The sequence below is a fragment of the Nuphar pumila genome, chromosome 9 (genome assembly GCF_984573655.1).
Source record: "Nuphar pumila chromosome 9, dmNupPumi1.hap1.1, whole genome shotgun sequence".
Lineage (NCBI taxonomy): Eukaryota > Viridiplantae > Streptophyta > Magnoliopsida > Nymphaeales > Nymphaeaceae > Nuphar > Nuphar pumila.
The window spans coordinates 14570074-14592602 of NC_143257.1; positions in this window are offsets into that span (position 1 = coordinate 14570074).

The window sequence follows — 22529 nt, forward strand, 5'->3', positions numbered from 1 at the left end:
CACGATACACAATAATGTTCGCAAGCCACCTAAAGACTCAAGGATTACCAGAGTAAAGAATAGAGAACAAACCCTCTATTTAAACCACCAAAAAAACTTCTCGCTCTTAGATATGGGATTAAATATTTTCAAAGCACTTTTGGTGGGAAACAATAAATCACCAAGATTTTATAGTTTATATTTTAAAACTTTTCTAACAATCCCCCACTAGTTTTAAAATGTACTTCGCTTGCATAAAAACTTATGCATCAGTGAGAGTGTCTGCATGACTTGAACCCCCACTTATTGAAAGAAAACCTAAATTAACCAAGGTGCTAAGTAGACTTACCTTGAACTTAGCTCCTTATATTGTTAACGAGTTTTCAATCATACATAGGTTTCCAAAAGTTCAATTGTGTGGATTTCATGTTAGCACATTTTGAACCTTGTGCTTCCCTGAATTCATGAGTGCTCTAGAGAATTGTCAAATCTCATAAGAAGCGGCTCACACTTCTACATTCACATAAGTGAGTTTGTCTAGGTGTACTGTAACACACATCCTAGCCTTAAGTCCTACAAACACATTAAGAGCTATTAGCTCAACCCTCACATTAGTTACAGCTCATGAGCAAACATCAATAATGAGCTCACATAAATATGCTCAATATCTGTCATTCACCAATTTGTTTCTCATTGAACCTAGGCATGTGGGATCTCCAACACTCTAGGTTGGGTATCCTTAGGTGATGACTTAATTGGCTTAATTCCCATTCCCTCGATGTTTTATTGATGACATTTTTCGAAAGGCCTTTCGTAAATGGGTCTGCCAAATTTTGACATGACTTCACATATTTCAATGATATAATATTATCATCAATCATTTGTCTTAAAAAACTGTGTTTTAGACTAATATGTCTAGACTTTTCATTGTATTTCATATTACCTGCTTTACATATAACTGATTGACTATCACAAAACATTGAAATAGCAGGTATAGGCTTTTCACCTAGTGAAATATTCACTAGCATATTCTTAAGCCATTCAGCTTCTCTACAAGAAGATGTCAAAGCAATAAACTCAGATTCTATTATAAAATGAGTTATACAGGTCTGTTTCTTAGACTCTTATGCAACTGCTCCTCCACCAAGGGTAAAAACCCAACCACTCGTAGATTTAGAATCTTCAAAATCGGTATTCCAACTTGCATCACTATACCCTTCAATAATAGCAGAAAACTCGGTATAGTGGATTCCGTAGTCTAAAGTATGCTTAAGATATCTAAGAGTCCTGTTCACTGCATTCCAATGTTGATGACCAGGATTATTAGTATATCTACACACCTTACTCATTGCATAGGCTATATCAGGCCTTGTGCAATTCATTGCATACATAAAATTACCTACAACACTGGCATATTTTAATTGTTGAACACTTGCACCAACATTTGGAGTCAATTTCATATTTGGATCATATGGGGTGCATGCCGGTGAACTATTAATATATTCATGCTTTGTAAGAATTTTCTCAATATAATGTGATTGACATAATGCAAAGCCATTATCATTTCTTACAATTTTGATTCCTAAAATAACATCTGCAACACCCAAATCTTTCATACAAAACATGGAAGATAAAAATTTTTTTATTTGATTTATGCATTCACTATTGAAACCCAAAATAAGCATATCATCAACATATAAACAGATAATAATAATTGAGTTACAATCTACTTTACTGTAGACACACTTATCAGCTTCATGTATTTTAAAACCATTATTTACCAGAGAACTATCAAATTTTTCATGCCACTGCTTAGGGGCTTGCTTCAATCCATATAATGATTTCTCAAGTTTGCAAATTTTTCGCTCTTGCTCTAGCTCTACAAACCCTTCAGATTGCTCCATATATATCTCTTCATCTAATTCTCCATTCAAAAAGGTTATTTTCTTGTCTATTTGATGGATTTGAAGCTTATACATGGCAGCCATGGCAATTAGAATTCTAATAGTAGAAATCCTGGTTACAAGAGCAAAAGTATCAAAATAATCAATATCTTCTTTTTGTTTAAATCCTTTTACAACCAAACGAGCTTTAAATTTATCGATTGTACCATCAACTTTTAATTTCTTTTTGAAAATTCATTTGCAGCCAATAGTTTTGCAACCAACAGGTAAATCGACTAATTTCCAAACATTATTAGAAATAATTGATTCTATTTCATCATTTATAGCTTATCTCCAAAAGGCAGCATCTTGAGAAGACATCTTCTCTCAAAAAGACATAGGATCATTTTCAATTAGAAAGGTATAATGGTCAAAACCAAAATTAGTTGGTTTTCTAATGTGTTTACTGTGCATAACTTCAGTTTCTGGTTCAATAGCATAATCATTAAAATATTCAATCATGTCATTAACAGGATGTTCATCTACTATGCCTCTCGAAAAGACATGGGATCATTTTTAATTAGAAAGGTATAATAGTCAGAACCAAAATTAGTTGGTTTTCTAAAGCGCTTACTGTGCCTAACTTCAGTTTCTGGTTCAGCAACATAATCATTAGAATATTTAATCATATCATTAACAGGATGTTCATTTACTATAATATGATTGTCATCAAGAAGAAAATCAAATGCATTTTTATGTTCTATGAAAGATGCATCTCTAGATTCTACAATAACATCATTTACAATGTCTAGAAATTTATATGCTTTACTATATTCAGCATATCCAACAAATGCACATTTAAATGCTTTAGGTCTAACCTTCCTTCTTTTATTTTCTAAAATTTTAACATATGCTAAACAGCCCCAAACACGAAAATAACTAAGATTAGGTTTCTTACTAAAACATAATTCATAAGGTGATTTTTCAGATTTGAAATAAGGAACTCGGTTAAGAATATCATAAGCAGAAAGTATAACATCTCCCCATAAGTTGGAATGCAAGCCCGTATTAAGAAGCATAGCATTCATCATTTCTACAAGTGTTCTATTTTCCTTTCTGCTACTCCATTTTTGTTTAGGAGTTTTAGGAGCAGATGTTTGATGGATAATACCATTATCTCCACATAATTTATCAAATTCTTCACCTAAGTATTTACCTCCTCTATCTATTCTTAAATATACAATCTTTGTTTTAAACTTATTTTGTACTTCAGCAAAATAAAGAAGAAATTTTAAAAATGCTTCAGATTTATGTTTCATCAAATAAATATAACAAAATTTTGAGTAGTCATCTATAAAGGTAATAAAGTACCTATTGCCGCCATGACTCAAAACATTATCCATCGTACACACATCAGAATGCACTAATTCAAGCAATTTATAATTCTTTTCTACACTAGGAAACATGAGTCTAGTTAGCTTGATTTGAATGCATGTCTCACACTTATGATTATGTTCTATTTTAACATGACAAGGAAGAAGACCAAAGTTATTCATATTATGAATGCAACGAGAATTTATATGTCGTAATCGTGAATGTCAAAGAAAATAGGAGTCAACCATATAAACAAAAGTAATATATTCATTTATGCTCATCTTGAACATACCATCAGTGGCAAACCCTTTTCCTACAAAGATTTTCCCTGTGGTCACAGTTACAATCCCAGACTCAATAACAATCTTAAAACCATTTCATGACAGTAGATCTGCAGAGATTAAATTTTTTTGAACTTCTGAAGCATAGCGGACATTCTCAAGTGTTAGAATTTTCTCGGAGGTGAACTTAATTTTCACACTCCATTTTCCCAGCACTTCAGTTGAGAAAGAGTTTCCCATAAAGAGATTACATCCCTCCCCCACTATTTCATACGATTTAAACAAGTTTCTGCTGTTTGCCACATGAATAGTGCTTTCAGTATCTAGGTATCAGTCCTTATTTGCTGCCACCATGAAAGTTTCAAAGATTACAGCAACAAGCCTCTCATCTGACTCATTTGGCTTAGGACCAGTCCTCTTCCTTTCTTTGCACTCTTTAGCAAAATGGTCAAACTTGCCACAAAGATAGCAACTGATTTTCTTTTTATCATTTGGTTTTTTTCCTTTCACAAAATTCTTTTTTATTTTCTTGGTTTTTATGATTTTGCCACCCTTGTTACTAACAAAATTCAATTTAGGATAACCGTCTTTAGGACTCAATTTTTTTTTGTCATGAAGACGAGTCTCCTCCTTAATTTGAATGTCCTTAAGAAGACCATCTAAAGTGATTTTCTCATTTTTATGTTTTAGGTGATTCTTATATTCTTTCTAGGAATTCTGTAGTTTCCCAATGATGACAGCAACTTGAAAGTCATCATCAAGATACATACCTTTTAATTTAATCTTATAAGTCAATATTTACATCTCATGAATGTGAGCAAGTATAGGCTTATCATCAACAATAAAAAAATTAGCGTATTGATCTACGATAAACCTTTTGTTACTAGCATCTTCTGCATTGTATTTGATCTCGAGAGCATTCCACAACTCTCTAGCCGACTCCAATGGTGAATACATGTTAAAGAGAGAATCGGGTAAAGTGTTCAGGATATGTTCTTTGTATTAGTAGTTGTCAGTATGCCACTTCTCTCGTTCTTTCTTCTGTTCTTTTGTCTCAATTTCTCTAACAACAACAGTGGGACACGCCTTTTTGAAGACATAGTCAATATGCTGCTCGAACAACAGAAAGGAGACCTTTCATTGCCACCGCTTGAAGTTTGACCCATCAAATCAATTGAGTTTTTCAAGGTCATGGCTAAGCAGATTGATAGAGTTGAATGTCGAACTAGAGGCCATATTGAAGTTCTAAAATTGTTACTGCAAATAGGTAACAAATAAGGATTTAAGAAAATGGAGATCTCAATCCTAGAGGCACATTCTTAAGATCGCTATCTTTAGAACTTCAATCGGCCCACTTCGGGAATTCTAAAGATGTGAAAAGGGGTTTGTTACGACTGAGTTCCCTGGATATAACTAGGCTTGAACCTCAAGAGAGTCACTGCTTCGCAAGAACAGATGACCTCTCACACACTTGAACTCTGCATGCCAAACTGAGAAGAAAGAAAGGAGAAAACTGGAGAATCAGAAATTTGGATACCTCAAAAGATGAAAACAAAGAGATTTATAGACTTTTAGAAAGCCCAAAATGTTTTTCTATAAATGAGATTAATGGTCATAAATCTGACGATTTGAAATTAGCACGAAAAGGTTCCTGAATGGTCACCCACCTTTGACTATTGATTAAAGGCCTTCAAAACCGTCCAACAACCACAATGCACCATAAACTCTATATAAATGCAATTAAAACCTTTCAAACGGCCAGACAACTCAAAATTGAAAAGTCAAAACAGACATTTGCACCTCATATGCACCTCACACCGCTGTGAGCGTGTGAAGTGCAAAGTGCGCCATCAAAATGCCGCATTGTGCCTCAAGCGCCCTTGCACACTTATGCACGCATGTGCATGAATGGCGCGCCCATTGCTTCACGATGCGCAACAACGTCCGCAAGCCACCTAAAGACTTAAGGATTACCAAAGTAAAGAATAGAGAACAAACCCTCTATTTAAACTACCAGAAAAACTTCTCGCTTTTAGATATGGGACTAAACATTTTCAAAGCACTTTTGGTGGGAAAAAATAAATCACCAAGATTTTATAGTTTATATTTTAAAACTTTTCTAACACTTTGATTAGGTTTGTCTGGTCATCTTCCCCATTTATTGGATGTTAAGTTTTATGCTCCCTGCAGGTATAATCAAACACAGGGAATTCATCGTTCGGTTCTTCTTGTAGTATGACTCCAATCAAGAGAAGCTAGGAGCAAGTATGCAAACCAAGAGCAAAAGGGGGGCTAAGAATTAAAGATTTGGAGAAAGTTGATTATGCATACAAAACTCTTAAAAGAATCTTGTTTTTAAAGATATGAATAATTTTAAAACATGTTAACATGAGGTATGTCATATACAGACATTTAAAACCTCTCTAATATAAGATATATGGTTGATCTATTATGGATCACCATTGATTTTGCTTTTGCATTCTCTACATACTTGAAATCTACTTCTGAGCCTATACAATAGAGATACTTACCTTGAATGTGAGTTCAACTTATTAGATATCTCTTCTACTATAATAATACTTCAATTACAACTCTAATGGTTGTTGAAACCTTCTTCAAAAATTAAAGAAGAAAAGAGAGAAAAATAAAATAAAAAGAGAAAAATAAGGTGGGACGCCCTTCCCTTGGCTCTCCCCTTTTAATAAAGTTTGGGACCTGTTAAGGCAAGTTTTGGGGCTTGCCTTAGCAGCTCAAAAGGCTAGGGAAGGAGGGCCAGTGTAACGCTCCAAAATTTTTAACTTAAAAATATAGAATTTTAACCTCATTTTTTTTGTTTTTGAAATAGAATAACGAAAATAGTTTGGATTTTGAAAAGTTGGACAATTCTAATGGGTTACAGAAATGGGTTCTGTAGTTGAAATAGAAATCCATCACATAACCACAAGAAGTAAATATCATTTTATACATTGCAAATAGATCAAAGTTTATACAACTTCAAAGGTTTAATAAAATATCCCATGAAAATGAAACATCTGATAGTTGGTTCCAAGATCAGGAACATAGTTAGGAAAGGTTGGATGAGGGTCTCGTTGTGCATTGAGCTCTCACATTGTATCATTGCGCTCCATGAAACAGTATCAAAACTCTTGCGGGTCGGTAAGCGAACTTAAGCATTATGCATTATGATAAGTAATCAAAAGCATCTATCATGATTTTAGTTATCCAATATCAATATGATTAGCATGATCATAATCTCATATATGTAATGACTGACTCATAATTTTGATAACAACATGAATAGCATGATCATAATAATAAGATATCAGTAAAAATCATAAGATCATAATCTCAAATAAATCGCAACTAACTATGTTAGTGAGTTAGAAGGGTTAGTATTAAGTTTTGATAGGCTTACTTCTCTGGGTATGCAAAGAAAATATGTCATCGCGTCAGCTAAAGTATACAACAGGTTCATTATGCAACTTGTATATTTGTCATATTTCCTACTGACCAGATCTCAACCCAAGTTGCAGCCTCCAAAGGATTGAGAAATGATCAGTGCATGGGTACATTCGGATTGCAATCCCTATCGCTATAGCAACTAAGGTCTACCCTTTGTTTGGTGACTTGAACCTATCTAACTCTGAGTGACGGAGGTCTGAGGATGTTGAGCTTCTCATTTTTCAAGTTGGTATGATATGTAGTTTAAATCTACATACGACAATTGTCACTCGAGGTTGTACCATCTACCCTCTCTTAGGTGAACCAATTTGTGAATGGGTGACATATGTGTCTCCATCTTCATTATAAGTAATTTTAGTAGTCATGCTCTCATATCATACGAGGTGTTAAGGCTTAATAGCCCCATACTCCCCACAGAATAGTATGTCATGACAAGGTCTATAATCAGCTCAAATCACATACTTCTTAAACAAGTACCTTGTCAGTAAAATCGTATATCCATAATTTAATGTGTGATAGTTAGTACATGTAGTGAGACTTCCTCTCATGGCGTGGGGTCACAGCTCACCCAAGCTCTCATTAGAGGACTAATGCCTTCTACAATTAGTTCATTCCACACATAAGTCAAGAGATGTTCATCATGCCTCATTACATCAACTCATAGCATAACAGTTTAGATGTGAATATCATTTCATCTATGCATCATAGTCATATAGAGAAAAAACATAAGAAACATGAACATTGAAATCATTGATTATGCAACATATGCTACTTATGCATGTATATGTCATGTATTTTCTTCTTCGCCGAATCTTTCATTTTGTAGGTAATGCAACACACTATCATATAAGTGTTATATATATGTAGCACTCGGCCTATGCATAGACATTAGCATATTGATATCAATCATAAGTACATTATTCTATGTCAATGTGCATTTATCACATTCGTGAGCATATGTATTATTCTTGTGAGTATTTGACGAATCTCATGAGTATTTTTATCGCATTATTGCCTAGCTTATGTCATAAGCTTTATAGAGTTTCGGCCATGCCTCCTGCACACACATAGACTTGCAAATTCTTTTGAATTATATTGACTAGAGTCTAAGTATAGACGTGTCTAGTTTTTCTAAAGCAACAAAATTAAGTGTTTTAACTCTTGAATCATGCTATATCGATTTACTCGGCCTAATCGAGTATTGAATTCAAACTCCTTTCCTTTTCTTCGTGGTTATATGACCTTTTGGACACTTTGTTCCTAAAGTGTGCTTGAGCTTCTTATTTATATAATTTCTAAAATCATGTATGCTTTTGAAATGAAACCCTTGTATACTATAAATGTGATTCTATCAAAAACCGAATAATTGGCTTCTTTATTTTTCCTTTTCTTTCCTTTTTTTTTCTTATTTCTGATTTTCCTCGAGAACAGCCAAGAGGTTGTTGGTCTATCCAGTCTGACCTAGGACAATCAGTCTTTGAACCATGGTTGGACCAAATCACTTGGTCTAGCCGGTTCTGGCTAGATTTGGCGTAGACCAGCCAAACCCAGTTTGGTTGGTTGTGCCAACCTTTTTGTGACACAAGTCTGAATAGAGTTTGGTTCAAACCTGTGTAGTCTGATTGGGGCAGGCCTGGTCTAGATCATGCCGGTATGGACTAGTCTTTCCAGCAGTATAGGTAAATTAGGATGTTTTCAAAAATCGTCCATGCCTTTGAAGAGTTATTTACAGATTTGTAATCTCAAAGATAAGAACCTAAGTTTAGTCTTGCGAACAGTATATTAAATATCTATTCTATCTCTTAAAACCTTTATTTTTTATTTGACTTGAAATTTGGAATACGCGTAGCTAATTTCTAAACAATCACTTCTCATTTTGGAAATCTATATTCATCAAATTCATTTGCTCTTGAGTGAATCATATTCATCTATATTTCTAAATTTATTTTTCCATTGAGTGAATCACAATCATTCAAATTCCCAAATCCATTTTTATTGAGTGAATCATAATAATCCAAATTTTCCAAATTCATTTTTATTAATTGAATCATAATCATCCGAATTTTCCAAATTCATTTTCATTGATTGAAGCATAATCATCCGATTTTTTTCCCAAAATCATTTTTCATTGATTGAATCACAATCCTCCAAATTTTCCAAATTCTTATTCATTTTATGAAACATATTCTAATCCTACTATATCCTCAAGAGATCCTCAAGGTCTTCAAAAATAACATTTTTTTTGTAAATTCTTCAAGAAGGCTTTCAAAATTATTAATCTTCAAAAATTACTTTCTCATATCATATTTATCTAAAGATTTTGAGAAACTATGTAAGACCCACAATTTTTTCAATAAAAGTTTTGAATAAATTCATGAGGGTTTTTATATAAAAATAGCATATGAACCGGAAATGCAAAATGAATAGATTTCAACAAACCAATTATACTTAGGATATATGTATCCTCACAAATATATGCTTAAACAGTTAAGGAGCCATAACTTCTTCCTTGAGTAAAATTAGGAGATTTGTACGAGCCAACTTTTTTAGTTTCGCCGATATAAAGAGAATGGCATACTCAGAATTTTTCGAAAACAAATTGTCAAAACTCTAAAATTTTTATGGGACCCACAAAAGTGTTGACGAGCCCCACAAAAATATTCCTCAAAAAATATCTTGTGGAACATACAAAATATCCTATAGAAATATCTAAAGTGGGACCCACACAAAAGGAACCTCCAATCTTTATCTGGAATGAGAGAGGCAAAAAGGTAAAAGTTGCAGTATAGAAATTTCAAGAAAGCCAAGAAAGCTAAGAAAGCTTTACTTCCTTGGCTTACAAATAGAGGCTCTATCTCTCTCCTTTTAGAAAAATTTGACCCCCCTCTCTCTCCTCCTCTTCTTCTATCTCTAAAACCTCCCCTACTTAGCCTAGTTCCCCTGAGCCTGCTCGACCTGGTTCTGACCTGGCTTGAGTCTGCCCAACCTAGTTTGAGCCTACTTAACCTAGCTTGAGCCCAATTGGGTCTAGTCAAGCTTAATCAAGTCAAATTTGATCCACCTAACCTAGACCTAGCTTACTTAAGCTAAGTTTGAACCCACCTAACCCAGTTGACTTGGACTAAACCTAGATTGGTCTAAACCACTTGGGTTTAAAAGCTTGACCTGCTCTTTCTTTTTCTTAACTAGATCGAACTCATCTGACCTAGTTTAGACTTTCGAAAGAAGGATCGAACCCAATTCAGCCGAAACTAGGTTCGAAGTAGTTGAAGTCATTCTTCACCTGTCAGAATGTAAGTTTGATTCGCTGATCACTCTCTCTCAAGTATTTATTGATTTATGTGTTATGATATATATCATATACATTCTGAAAGTAGTATCTGACCATAGTCTTTGGTTTACGCCCTCTAAAATACTTCAGTGTTTACGTGCATTTCCTTACGACTATCGTTGGATATTTTATGCTAAAAGCTTTTGCTTTATGCAATATATATGTATTTGAGATTGTCGTCATGTTGAACGATGCCAAGGTTCCTACTTTTTATATATTACATATATATGTATTTGCATATGCTTTTAAGATTGTTGTTGCATCGAACGATACCAAGGCTTTTACTTTCTATAATTTACTTTATGCATTTAAGATTGTCGTCGCGTCGAATGATGCCAAGGCTCCTACTTTCTGCAATTTACTTTATGCAATTAAGATTGTTATCACATCAAACGATACCAAGGGTACTACTTTCTATAAATATATGTGTTTGCTTTCTGCAAGTTATTTAGTTTGGTTTCTCCCACCGAACATTAAATATGCTTTCATTTATGCTGCAACACTATATAATACATGCTCCTACTTATATTACATATAGTTGTGCATAAATAAGCGTTCAAATAGAGATTAAATCTAAATTGCCAATGTGATTATATATGTTGTTCTTCGATCAAGATTCAGCTTGACGAAAGAAGCCCCTATTGGAAAGGCTTTATTGTTGCGCAAAATTATTATTTTATAAAAACTTAAGTCACTTGCGCATGGCCTAGCTGAGGCCCAAGGTTCCAATGAACCTCGATGGATACAAAGTACGCACAATGGTGTGTATCCATCCTCAAGTTAAGCGTAGTGTTCCTCTATCAAAGAGAGGAAGTGCTGCTGAATTTTTCTAAAAAGATGTTCACCGAGCTTAAAAGAAACACATATTTTCTCTGTCAAATAGAGGAAGTGTTGCTGAAATTTTTGAAGAAGCTCAACAAAGATCATAATGAGCGTAGCATGTTACTCCATTGTATAGAGGAGGTGCTGCCAAAATTTTGTCAAGTACTTTCTACAAAGTAGAAAGTGTTGACCCGCTTCCTCCGTTAAGCAGGGGAAGTGATGCCGAAATATTTGGCAGAAGGCTTGTCTGAATGGCACAAAGATGCCCTGTTGTCAAAACTATGCCAGAATGACTTGTTCCACCTTCACCTATAAGGGTAGCAAACTCGTAAGGGCTGGTGAGCCAGAATAGTGGTTGTGCCTTGACTAGGCCAAGTGCTCATTGCGGTTATATACGTCGAGTAGTCTATCTATTGAGATTGTGTCATATGGATGCTCATGAAAAATTATTGTTGCATAACTAGAATCATAAGGGTCAGAGATCCAGAGTTGTATGTCCACCCGAAAGAGATGAAGTGCTTGTGATGGTCGTAGATGCCGAGAGCAAAGTCAGGCATGCATATGAATAAAACTTAATGGTCTTCTGGACCAGACAGTTGAACCATGCTTCAAAATACTGAATGGGGTCAACGTGCATATTTCTTTAGTGCAGAATGCACTAGTTTGTCCAAGTGGCATTCGAATATTTGACAAGTAACGGTTAGACCTCTGTACCCTTTAGGACTATTGTTCATTATGGCAGATGGTGATGGTACAACCGCAAGTGACATATATTTTATTATGAACCAAAGAGTTTAAGGGACCTCTCGTCACTCAGAAGGTTTAGAGGTTGAGGTTATTCTTAAGATTTGAGAATTGAACCCAACTAATGCAGTAGAGGATGCATCTGAACCGGCCTGGTAGGGTTATCCTGATATGAGTTCTATCGCACTATCATGGTCAGGGTCAACGGGCTTTTGGGGTATCTAAAATACATAGAATAATAAACCTCCAGAACATCGCATTGATGCCAAAGTTCAAGCTTCTCCCATGTACTAGGGGGTGAACAGTTAATATCGAAACAATGCATTAATTCTAGGTTTAGCAATGTATGAATGTATGAATGAATGTGCGTTGTTTTAACAAGTTCTACATAACCTTGAGAAAGTTGTTAACATCGGTATACTACTGGACTGATAGGGAAAAGACCTGTGTTATATCCGCACGACTAAGCTATGCTTAAAGAGCTCGCACTTAGGTTCATGGGATACAGATGTGCCAAGTCTTGGAGACTTGAGTTCAATGTTCCAATTGAGGCCCTGAAGAGGCTCACACTAAGTCTTGGAGACTTGAGCAGAATGTTCAATCATAGCCTTGAGAAGGCTTTCGTGATATACTCTAAGTCGTGGAGACTTGAGTGTCGTTATTGCGATCTGTGGCTCTGAGTAGTCTGTGTATTTCCATGATTTGATACTTGATTGAATGCTTTCTTATCAGATCAGCAATAGTTTTGACCCCATTTAATGAGGATTACAGGTGTTGAATCTACGATGTGATATGCAGAGCAAGGCAGCATCGAGTTTTAGGGTTTATCTAGAGAATGTTGCACCACTTTTTTTATAAAACCAGTTTCATAAAATACTGTTTTTTCAAGTAGTAATGTTTGTAATAAACAACTTGTTTTGATAAATGGAACACATTGGTGGTCAATGAGTGCTTGGCTACATACCTATGACTCACTCGGGGTTTTCTAAAATCGATGACTCATTATCATCTATTTCTGTTGCTAAAACCTTTTTTTAGTTTCACTGCAAAGAAAAAAAAAGAAATTCATGAATTTTCAAACTTAGTATTGTTTTGAAAATCTGAGGTGTTATAAACTAAATGTGAATCTAATCACTCACATGAATTACTCAAAGCATCAACTTCCAATATATATATATATATATATATATATATATATATATATATATATATATATATATATATATATATATATATATATATATATATATATATATATATATATATTTGATCATACTTATATGAATTTTCATTAATTCACTTTTCTCACATGAATTTCATCCTTTTCATACCAATTTTGAGAATCACAAATCCCATTTTTACATTCACATTCCTTATTTTTAAGAAAGAATTTCTCATAAACAAATCTCATCACCTTCACACAAGTTTCCATGAAATCAAGTTTTTAATTCCCATATTCACATGGATTTTCAACAATCTTCCAAATTAGAGAGTAGTGTGATTTTCTTAAGTAAGTTTAGGTGAAATTAAAAATTTGTGGGATGTTTAAACTCTTAAAAATGAGATTTTTTTATGGTTGATCATGGTTCTTGAAATGAGAAAACACCATTGAAATTGATGTTTCACCCTTTCAAATATGAACATTGCCAAAATCGTGTAGATAAAAAAAGAGATATAAGAGGGGAAAAATAGTAATGTGCATATTTCTTTGTCATATCCACATGTATTATGAAAATACATGTTTATATAATTTCAGGAGAGAGAAAGGATAGAAGAAGAGAGATGAGAGATTGAATAAATATTAAGATGCATAAATAATAAATTCACTTGCCTTGACTTATGAACTTAGGCTTTGATTTCCTTCTTCTCTTGAATCTCTTAAGCCACTTAGAGGGTAGGGAAGAGTTCCAAATAGGCGCCATTCACTACTCTTAAGTGAAGAAAGAGAAAAACACAAAAACCGTTAATGAAAAGAAAAACAAGAGAGAAAGAGAGTTTATGAACTCTTGGATGTCTCTCTTTCACAAATTGATGGGGTATTTATAGGGTGAAGGTAATGATTACATCCAAGATGTGTGGCTTGGATCAATTATAAGGAATCAAAGGTTGAGATCTAATCATCTCAATTCTCAAAAAAAAAAATCCAAGCATAACCCTTGACCTCCATATCACATGTAGAATTTTCTTAATATGGAAACCTATTCTAAGCTTGAGATTCTAGCTTTTCTACTTTATTTGTTCTACCTATGATATTTTGGAGATTCACCTTGGGATTAGGTGTATCTCACTTGGATTTAAAAATTCAAGTTTAATCATTATGAAAATTTGCCCCCCTCTAGTTGTACTACCATTTAGTTAGATTTAAACTTATCATTACTACTTAGTTGTCTTTTTATTTTACTTTAACTGATTATTATTTTATTATTTCTTAGATATTCCATTTAGTTAGATTCAAACTAGCATTATTACTTAGTTGTCTTTTAACTAATTATTATTTTATTATTTCTTAGATATTCCATTTAGCAACCTTAATTAATGCTAATCTCATATTAGATCTTATTTTCTTTAAAAAACTATATTAAGTCTTTAATTTTTTGAAATTTTATATTGAGTTTTTATTTTTCTAAAATTCTTTTTAAGTCTTTATTTTTTTTGAAATTCCATTTTAAGTCTATATTTTTCTTAAATTTCATTTCAAGTCTATATTTTTCTAAAATTCTATTTCAAGTCCAATTTTTTTCGAAATTCTATTTCAAGTCTTTATTTCTACTTTGGACCTTCTAGCTGGTTCTAGTCTGCTAAGTTAAAAACTTAAGGGTGACTGACCCTCTCCCTTGACATGTGTCAACAAGAGAGAGAGGGAGAGTGTCACCCTCTCTCTAATACAGTGACACCCAGTGAACATGGTTTTCTCTCATGGTTTTGGGGCACATGATTTTCTAAAACTATGGGCTATCCATTAAAATATATTAAAATAATAATAAAATATAAAATTATATTTTAATATCTAAATTTTATACCTAAATAGAAATTTACCAAAACGTGCCACTAGGGTAGCAAATTATAGTTTTACCCCTGATAAATTTATTAATCCTCTAAAAATGCTCTTGCCATAAAAAATACCTTTTTACCCCTATATGGTTAGAGAATTTACCTAAATATGCCACTAGAGTGGAAAATTATCATTTTGTCCTTGACAATATAATTATTTATGAATATGTCCCTGAATTATGGATTTTGAATAGCTCTTTGTTTGGATCCATCAAAAGTTTATATATGAGTTAAATATAACATCCAAAAAAAATCAATGTTTAATAAATTCTGAAAAAACAAGTCTTTATGAATTCTAAACCAGTTTGGATATGATTTAAAGTTTAAAAATCGTTATTTGAGTAAATGGCTATCTAGGGTAAATGCTAAGGTCATATGTACCCAGCCCATTCAGTGTTGCTCTATAAGTTTTGACATGTCTCATGAAGCAAATGGGTTCTCTATTTGCACCTTTTGGGTTTAAAAAACCCGCATAACAAAATTTTGTAAGAAATGACATGCTACACAACAATTGTTCTATTTAACGACATTTGAAAATAGATTGAACCTTGGCCACAACTTAGCCATAACATTTCATAATTTTTTTGAACGCTTTAGTTCAAAACCCGCATGGTTTGACTAACCTTTAATCTTATCATTCCGACAGACATTTATTTATTCATGCAGATGCTAAAATTTATGTATATTCGAATATTCGAAAAAAAGTCTTGAACTTGAATTCGAGTTGTAAAAATCTCGACATGATTTTGTGTCATAAAAATTTTAATCAAGGTTTTTCAAAAAAAAATGAATTGAATATCTGAAAATGATTTTGAAAATTTTTAATAGAATCTCCTTTATAGAAATTCAAATTTTCTAAAATATTTGACATAATTCCTGCTAAAATAATTTGAAATTTCTAAAATATGTGTATAATTTTTGCCAGAACTCTGGTTATAATAATTCAAAAGTTCAAAAATATTTATAAAAAATTTGCCAGAGTTGTTGCTATACTAGTTTTATTTTTCAAAAAATATTTATAAAATTTTTGTGAGAACTACTATTATAGTAGTTCTGAATGATTAAAAACATTTATAAAAAATTTAACAGAACCTGCCCTGTGTGGAGGTGGGGTTATATTAAATTTTGGCAAAATTGCATCAATTTAAATCTAAAAAGAAATTATAAGGGTTCAAGGAAGGAATAAGAGGTCCTACGAGCACATGCTAGGGTCTAGATGAAGAATACGAGTACTAACCTTATTTGTAAAAATTCGGGCAGCACTTCCACAGTAGAATTTTAGAATTTCTGCTGAATTGAGCAGAACTTCCACTATCTGGACTTCATAAGCCGATTCTGACCCATGAACACTCCTTCAAAGGAACTAGGACTGCACTTGGATAGAGAGAAGAGGCTCGAAGAAGTTTGGCAGAAGAAATCAAGATTTTAATAGATGTTTAAGTTGGAAATTATAGAGAGAGAAAGAGAGGAATTAGGAGAGAGAGAGAAAGCTAGAGAATTTTATACATCCATTCATACATGACAACATCATCATCATTAATATAATTATGAGAATTTCACACAAATCTCAGTAGAGATTTCATGAACATAAACACTTTACACAGATTCAGACTCTTTGGTCCTTTGTATGTGTATACGTCCTTTCGGGCAAATGTACTTATTATTTTTTTTATCATGTATACATGCCTTATCATAGGCACTTCACACCCTGCATAAAATCTAACATTTACCTGCATACATATTCTAAAATATTTGAATTTATAAAATACACAAATATCGGGGTTCGGTCCTTTGACTAGTTTCGATTTACGAAATCCTTAATTCTGACTGTCTGTTACAGTATTGATAAAAACATTTACAGTTAGTGAACATAGCTAAAATTTTCACAGATTGAAGAAAATTTTGTCAGCTTTCCATAGCCATAAATTGTTCATAAAAATTCCTCTGTATGAGGAAGTTACAAACATTTTACCACAGACATGTCATATTATGTTCCGACTGTCACAGAATCATACTCAGCCCACGAACAAAGCTTAAAATTTAAAAAAAGGTAGAAATTTTGTTAGATTTCCAACTCAATAAACCACTCATCAAAACTCCTTCAGATGAGAAAGTTATAAGTGTTTTACTGCTCGGATGTCTGGTCAGAAAACTATAATTCCGGGTCTATGTATTTAGGTAGGCCCAAACTGGGTTACCCGAATCTATACACCCATATATATATATATATATATATAATTAAAAACTAAAATAAAATTACACAATTAAGTCTGATCTACTCTAAATGAGATAAATCATGTTTTTTCTCAGCCGTTTGGCCAGAAAAATTGACTTGTCTCTCACATGCATTATTTTCTCAAAAATTAATTCAGGAAAATATATAATTAATGAAATAAATCATGAAATTTATATGCAAATAAAATTCACAAAAATCTACAAAAATCATAGAATATCCATGTGCATATATTCTATCAACTATAATAAAAAAATTTACATGATCTATGTCACAAAATTCATGATTTCCTAAATTACCAAAATCTTTTCTAAAAAAACTGATTTGACTTAAATTGTGATATCTCAAAATTTTGACATTAGAAATTCACCAAATTTTTACAGAATGTCTAAAACAACCTAATCTACTAATCCAAATCAATACTTTCAATAAAATTATAACATAATTTGTGTATTTTCAAAATTTATAGATTTGTTTTTCCTGAGAAACTGGTTTTTGATCAACACATGTTTTAAAAAGGGGTTTTCTCTAGGAAAACCCGAATAGACACTAAACAAACCCTCCCATACGTGGGTTTGGCTTAGGGGTATTGAAGGAGAGAGATAGAGATGAATATTAGGTCTCATTTGTTATTCTGCTATATAGTTTTGAAGTATTTTATGATAGATCTGAATTGTTAGATGTGTTTAGCATGCTTGATTTAGTGGAAATAAACTCTTAGATCATATTTTTCAATGAAAAAATATGTTTTTATGAGCCGAACAAAATTGGTACCTTCATAACCATTAATTTTTAATCATTGAAAAACCTGTATACAGGTCAGATTTCAGTGATCAAAATTTTTTTTCCCACTAAACAAAACTTGTAGATCACATCTATAGTGTTAGATGTAAGAAAAAATGCCAAAAAGGATTATTTTTTAGAAAGCAGAACAAGAAGGTGGGCAGAAGGAATCACTACAACAAACCAACGGATTAGCGATGACTTAAATTCGTCGCTAATCTGACTCTAATCCCTCGCTAAACAGCTTAGCGACGGATTAGCGACGGATAGCTTCCATTGCAAATTTTTCGATGCTAATAAGCGACGACATAAATCTGTCACTCATTCCATTGCTAAGTAGCGACAGACTGTATCTGTCTCCAGTTTCGTCGCTAAGTTGCGACGAAATAACGAATGACAAAATCCGTCACAAGGCCATCGTCACTAAACGGAGACTTTGGTTTGGCGACGAATTTATAGTCGTCATTAATCTGTCACTACATTCAACGGTAATATTAAATAGCGATGGACATATCCGTTGCTAATCCATCGCAAAAAGAAAAAAAATAAAAAAAAATATTTGAAATTTAAATATCGAGAAAAAATTCTTGTGATACAATTTATATTTCATGTACAATTTATATTTTCTGTGAATAAAGAACAAAATACACATCAAAATACATATAAAAGGAAACTGAAACAATTAATCGATCCACTATAGAATTCACAAGTTCTAATTATTTACAATTTCACATTTACATTTTTGAAACAAAAAGAAGGTAGAACAAATTCAACATATAAATCTAATCATCGCCAAGATTTTGTGCGTCCTCTTATTCAGTGTCTCGATCTGTCCCTTCAGCTCCACTACGCTGATTATCGCCAGCAACCTACACGAGAAAAGAAATGTCAGTATTATTAAACAAAATATACTGAAATATAGCCTACTCTATATGTGATTCTATCATGCGTATATGTGTTCTAAGGCAGTAAAAAAACTTTATACATGATTCTATCATGCTCATATGTGTTATAAAGTAGTAAAAAAACTTCATATGTGATTCTATCATGCTCATATGTGTTCTACGGCAGTAAAAAAACTGTATATGTGATTCTATCATGCTCATATGTGCTCTAAGGCAGTCAAAAAGTTGTATATGTGATTCTACTATGCTCATATGTGTTCTAAGGCAGGCAAAAAACTATATATGTGATTTTATCATGCTCATATATATGTACTCTAAGGCAGTAAAAAAACTGTATATGTGATTCTACTATGCTCATATGTGCTCTAAGGTTGTAAAAAAATTATATATGTGATTCTACCATGCTCATATGTGTTCTAAGGCAGACAAAAAACTGTATATGTGATTTTATCATGCTCATATATACTTTTAGGCAGTAAAAAAACTGTATATGTGATTTTACTATGCTCATATGTGCTCTAAGGCAATAAAAAAACTGTATATGTGATTCTATCATGCTTATATGTGTTATAAGGTAGTAAAAAAACTTTATATGTGATTCTATCATGCTCATATGTGCTCTAAGGCAGTAAAAAAACTTTATATGTGATTCTATCATGCTCATATGTGCTCTAAGGTAGTCAAAAAGCTGTATATATGATTCTACCATTCTCATATGTGTTCTAAGGCAGGCAAAAAACTGTATATGTGATTTTATCATGCTCATATGTACTCTAAGGCAGTAAAAAAACTGTATATGTGATTTTACTATGCTCATATGTGCTCTAAAGCAGTAAAAAAACTTTATATGTGATTCTATGATGCTTATGTGTGTTATAAGACAGTAAAAAAACTTTATATGTGATTCTATCATGCTCATATGTGCTCTAAGGTAGTAAAAAAACTTTATATGTGATTCTATCATGCTCATATGTGTTTTAAGGCAGTAAAAAAACTTTATACATGATTCTATCATGCTCATATATGTTATAAAGCAATAAAAAAACTTCATACGTGATTCTATCATGTTCATATGTGTTATAAAGCAATAAAAAAACTTTATATGTGATTCTATCATGCTCATATGTGTTCTAAGGCAGTAAAAAAACTTCATATGTGATTCTATCATGCTCATATGTGTTCTAAGACAGTAAAAAAACTTTATATGTGATTCTATCATGCTAATATGTGTTCTAAGGTAGTAAAATAACTTTATACATGATTCTATCATGCTCATATGTGTTATAAAGCAGCAAAAAAACTTCATATGTGATTCTATCATGCTCATATGTGTTCTAAGGCAGTAAAAAAACTGTATACCTGACGGGCACCGGGGCTCATGTTGAATGCAGATGAAGTTCCTCTGTCCTGAAAAAAGTTGCACAACTCATTACGGACAATGTTGGGAATGGCTTCATTTAAAAAGTACTGCATTTTGTCCTCAAGATGCTGACATACACCATCCCAAGATGTATGTCATTAGGACGTTGAGAGTTGATGCTAGCGCGAGAACTCTATGGGCCCAGGCTGCAGGAGGCAACGACTGATGTGATGTTCATGTTATTCTCAAACCCGAACACACGACCTTTTTTGGGTTCACCGATTGCAGTCACCCATGCTGCAGGATCAAAAGGCGGATGCTGAGTGGAGTCATCGCCATATCGCTGTACCATTTGCTGCTCGTATGACTCCTACAATGTAATGATTAGAATATGAATTAATAATTAAGAATTATAATATTTGTGATAACGTAATTCATAGTAACTTGTCTATTATAATGTTTATTAATAAAATAAATACATACTGTTGTCGCTCTCGCCTTCTCTGATATGAACTCTCCCGTGGTCTTACGTTTATGTGTTTCAACAAACACATCCTTGTATGACACAATGCCTCCTTTTTCTGCTTCCTGCGAAGTGAAATGATAAAAGATTTAGTTAACAGGTTTACGACAATATTTATAAAATTGACAATATATATATTGATGAGTTATCATTTTCTTCTGATGGCTCCCAAAAGTCCTACATCCACTTGTGTGTAGATGGGCTTCGGGCATTTTCGCTCGATTTTGTGCAGCTTTCGCTCAGCGGTTTCGAAATGCATCTCCAGCCCACTTGTCGCACATTCCCTCCCAATAATCTCTCCTGATAGTAATAGGGTCATGGCCCTTCCACTGTAGTGGATCATCTATTCCGCCAGATGTTTTTTTTTGCTGCAGTCTTCATATTGTGCAGCATGTCTGCAAATCGATTGACAGTCACCTTCTGCCACACCTTCCTTGCATCATGTTCCTCCATCGTAGTCGCGAAGCGATTTGAAGCCTATATATATTTTCAGAAAGTTAGTAGACATGACTATAACAAAAAATTAAATATGAAACACATTAACTATGACAAACAATTGTATACCGTGAATGAGGACCACAATTTGTCTATCACCTCTTTTGGATACTTTTTCCATTGAGCGATCAGTCCTGGTAGATGTTGAAGTAGTGAATTCTTAATATCGCGTACTACTTCTTGTGGCTCAAACATCGTGTTGCACATGAATCAGTACACAGTAAATATCAATATACAATATTTATAAGATATGCAATAAGTGAAAACGAAATACTTACGGTCGATTATCGATATACACTATTCAAATGAGTCTTCTTCTGCCAGACTGAAAAGACCCTACATCCTGTGTTGGCTTCTGACTTGTATGATCAACTGGTGTAGATGGGTCATGTACAGGCGAAACATCATCTGTAAAAAAATACGTTAAAAGTTCTCAGAATGCACATTTCAACTAATCTAGTATCCAATTAGTTAAATGATATACCTATCAAAGGAGCCCGTAAAGATGAAGATTGAGACTGGCTATCACTAGATGAACGACCACTGTAACCTCCACGAACCATATTCTAACAAATAAAAAATGTCATGCAATATATTCAAATTGTTTCAAATCATTCACATCAAGTATTTCAATACATTCAAATAATTCAAATCAAGTATTGCAATACATTCAAATTATTCACATCAAGTATTGCAATAATACATTCAAAACATTCAAATCATTCACATAATGTATTTCAATAATACATTCAAAACATTCAAATCATGCAAATCAAGTATTGCAATAATACATTCAAAGCGTTCAAATCATTGCAATACATTTCTATACATTCAAAACATTCAAATCATTCACATCAAGTATTACAATAATACATTCAAATCATTCACATCAAGTATTGCAATAATACATTCAAAACATTCAAAACATTCAAAACATTGCAATACATTTCTATACATGCAATAATAAATTCAAATCATTCACATCAAGTATTGCAATAATACATTCAAAACATTCAAATCATTGCAATATAATTTTATACATTCAAATCATCCACATCAAGTATTGCAATAATACATTCAAAACATTCAAATCATTGGAATACATTTCTATACATTCAAATCATTCACATCAAGTATTGCAATAATACATTCAAAACATTTAAATCATTCACATCAAGTATTGCAATAATATATTCAAAACATTCAAATCATTCACGTCAAGTATTGCAATAATACATTCAAAACATTCAAATCATTGCAATACATTTCTATACATTCAAATCATTCACATCAAGAATTGCAA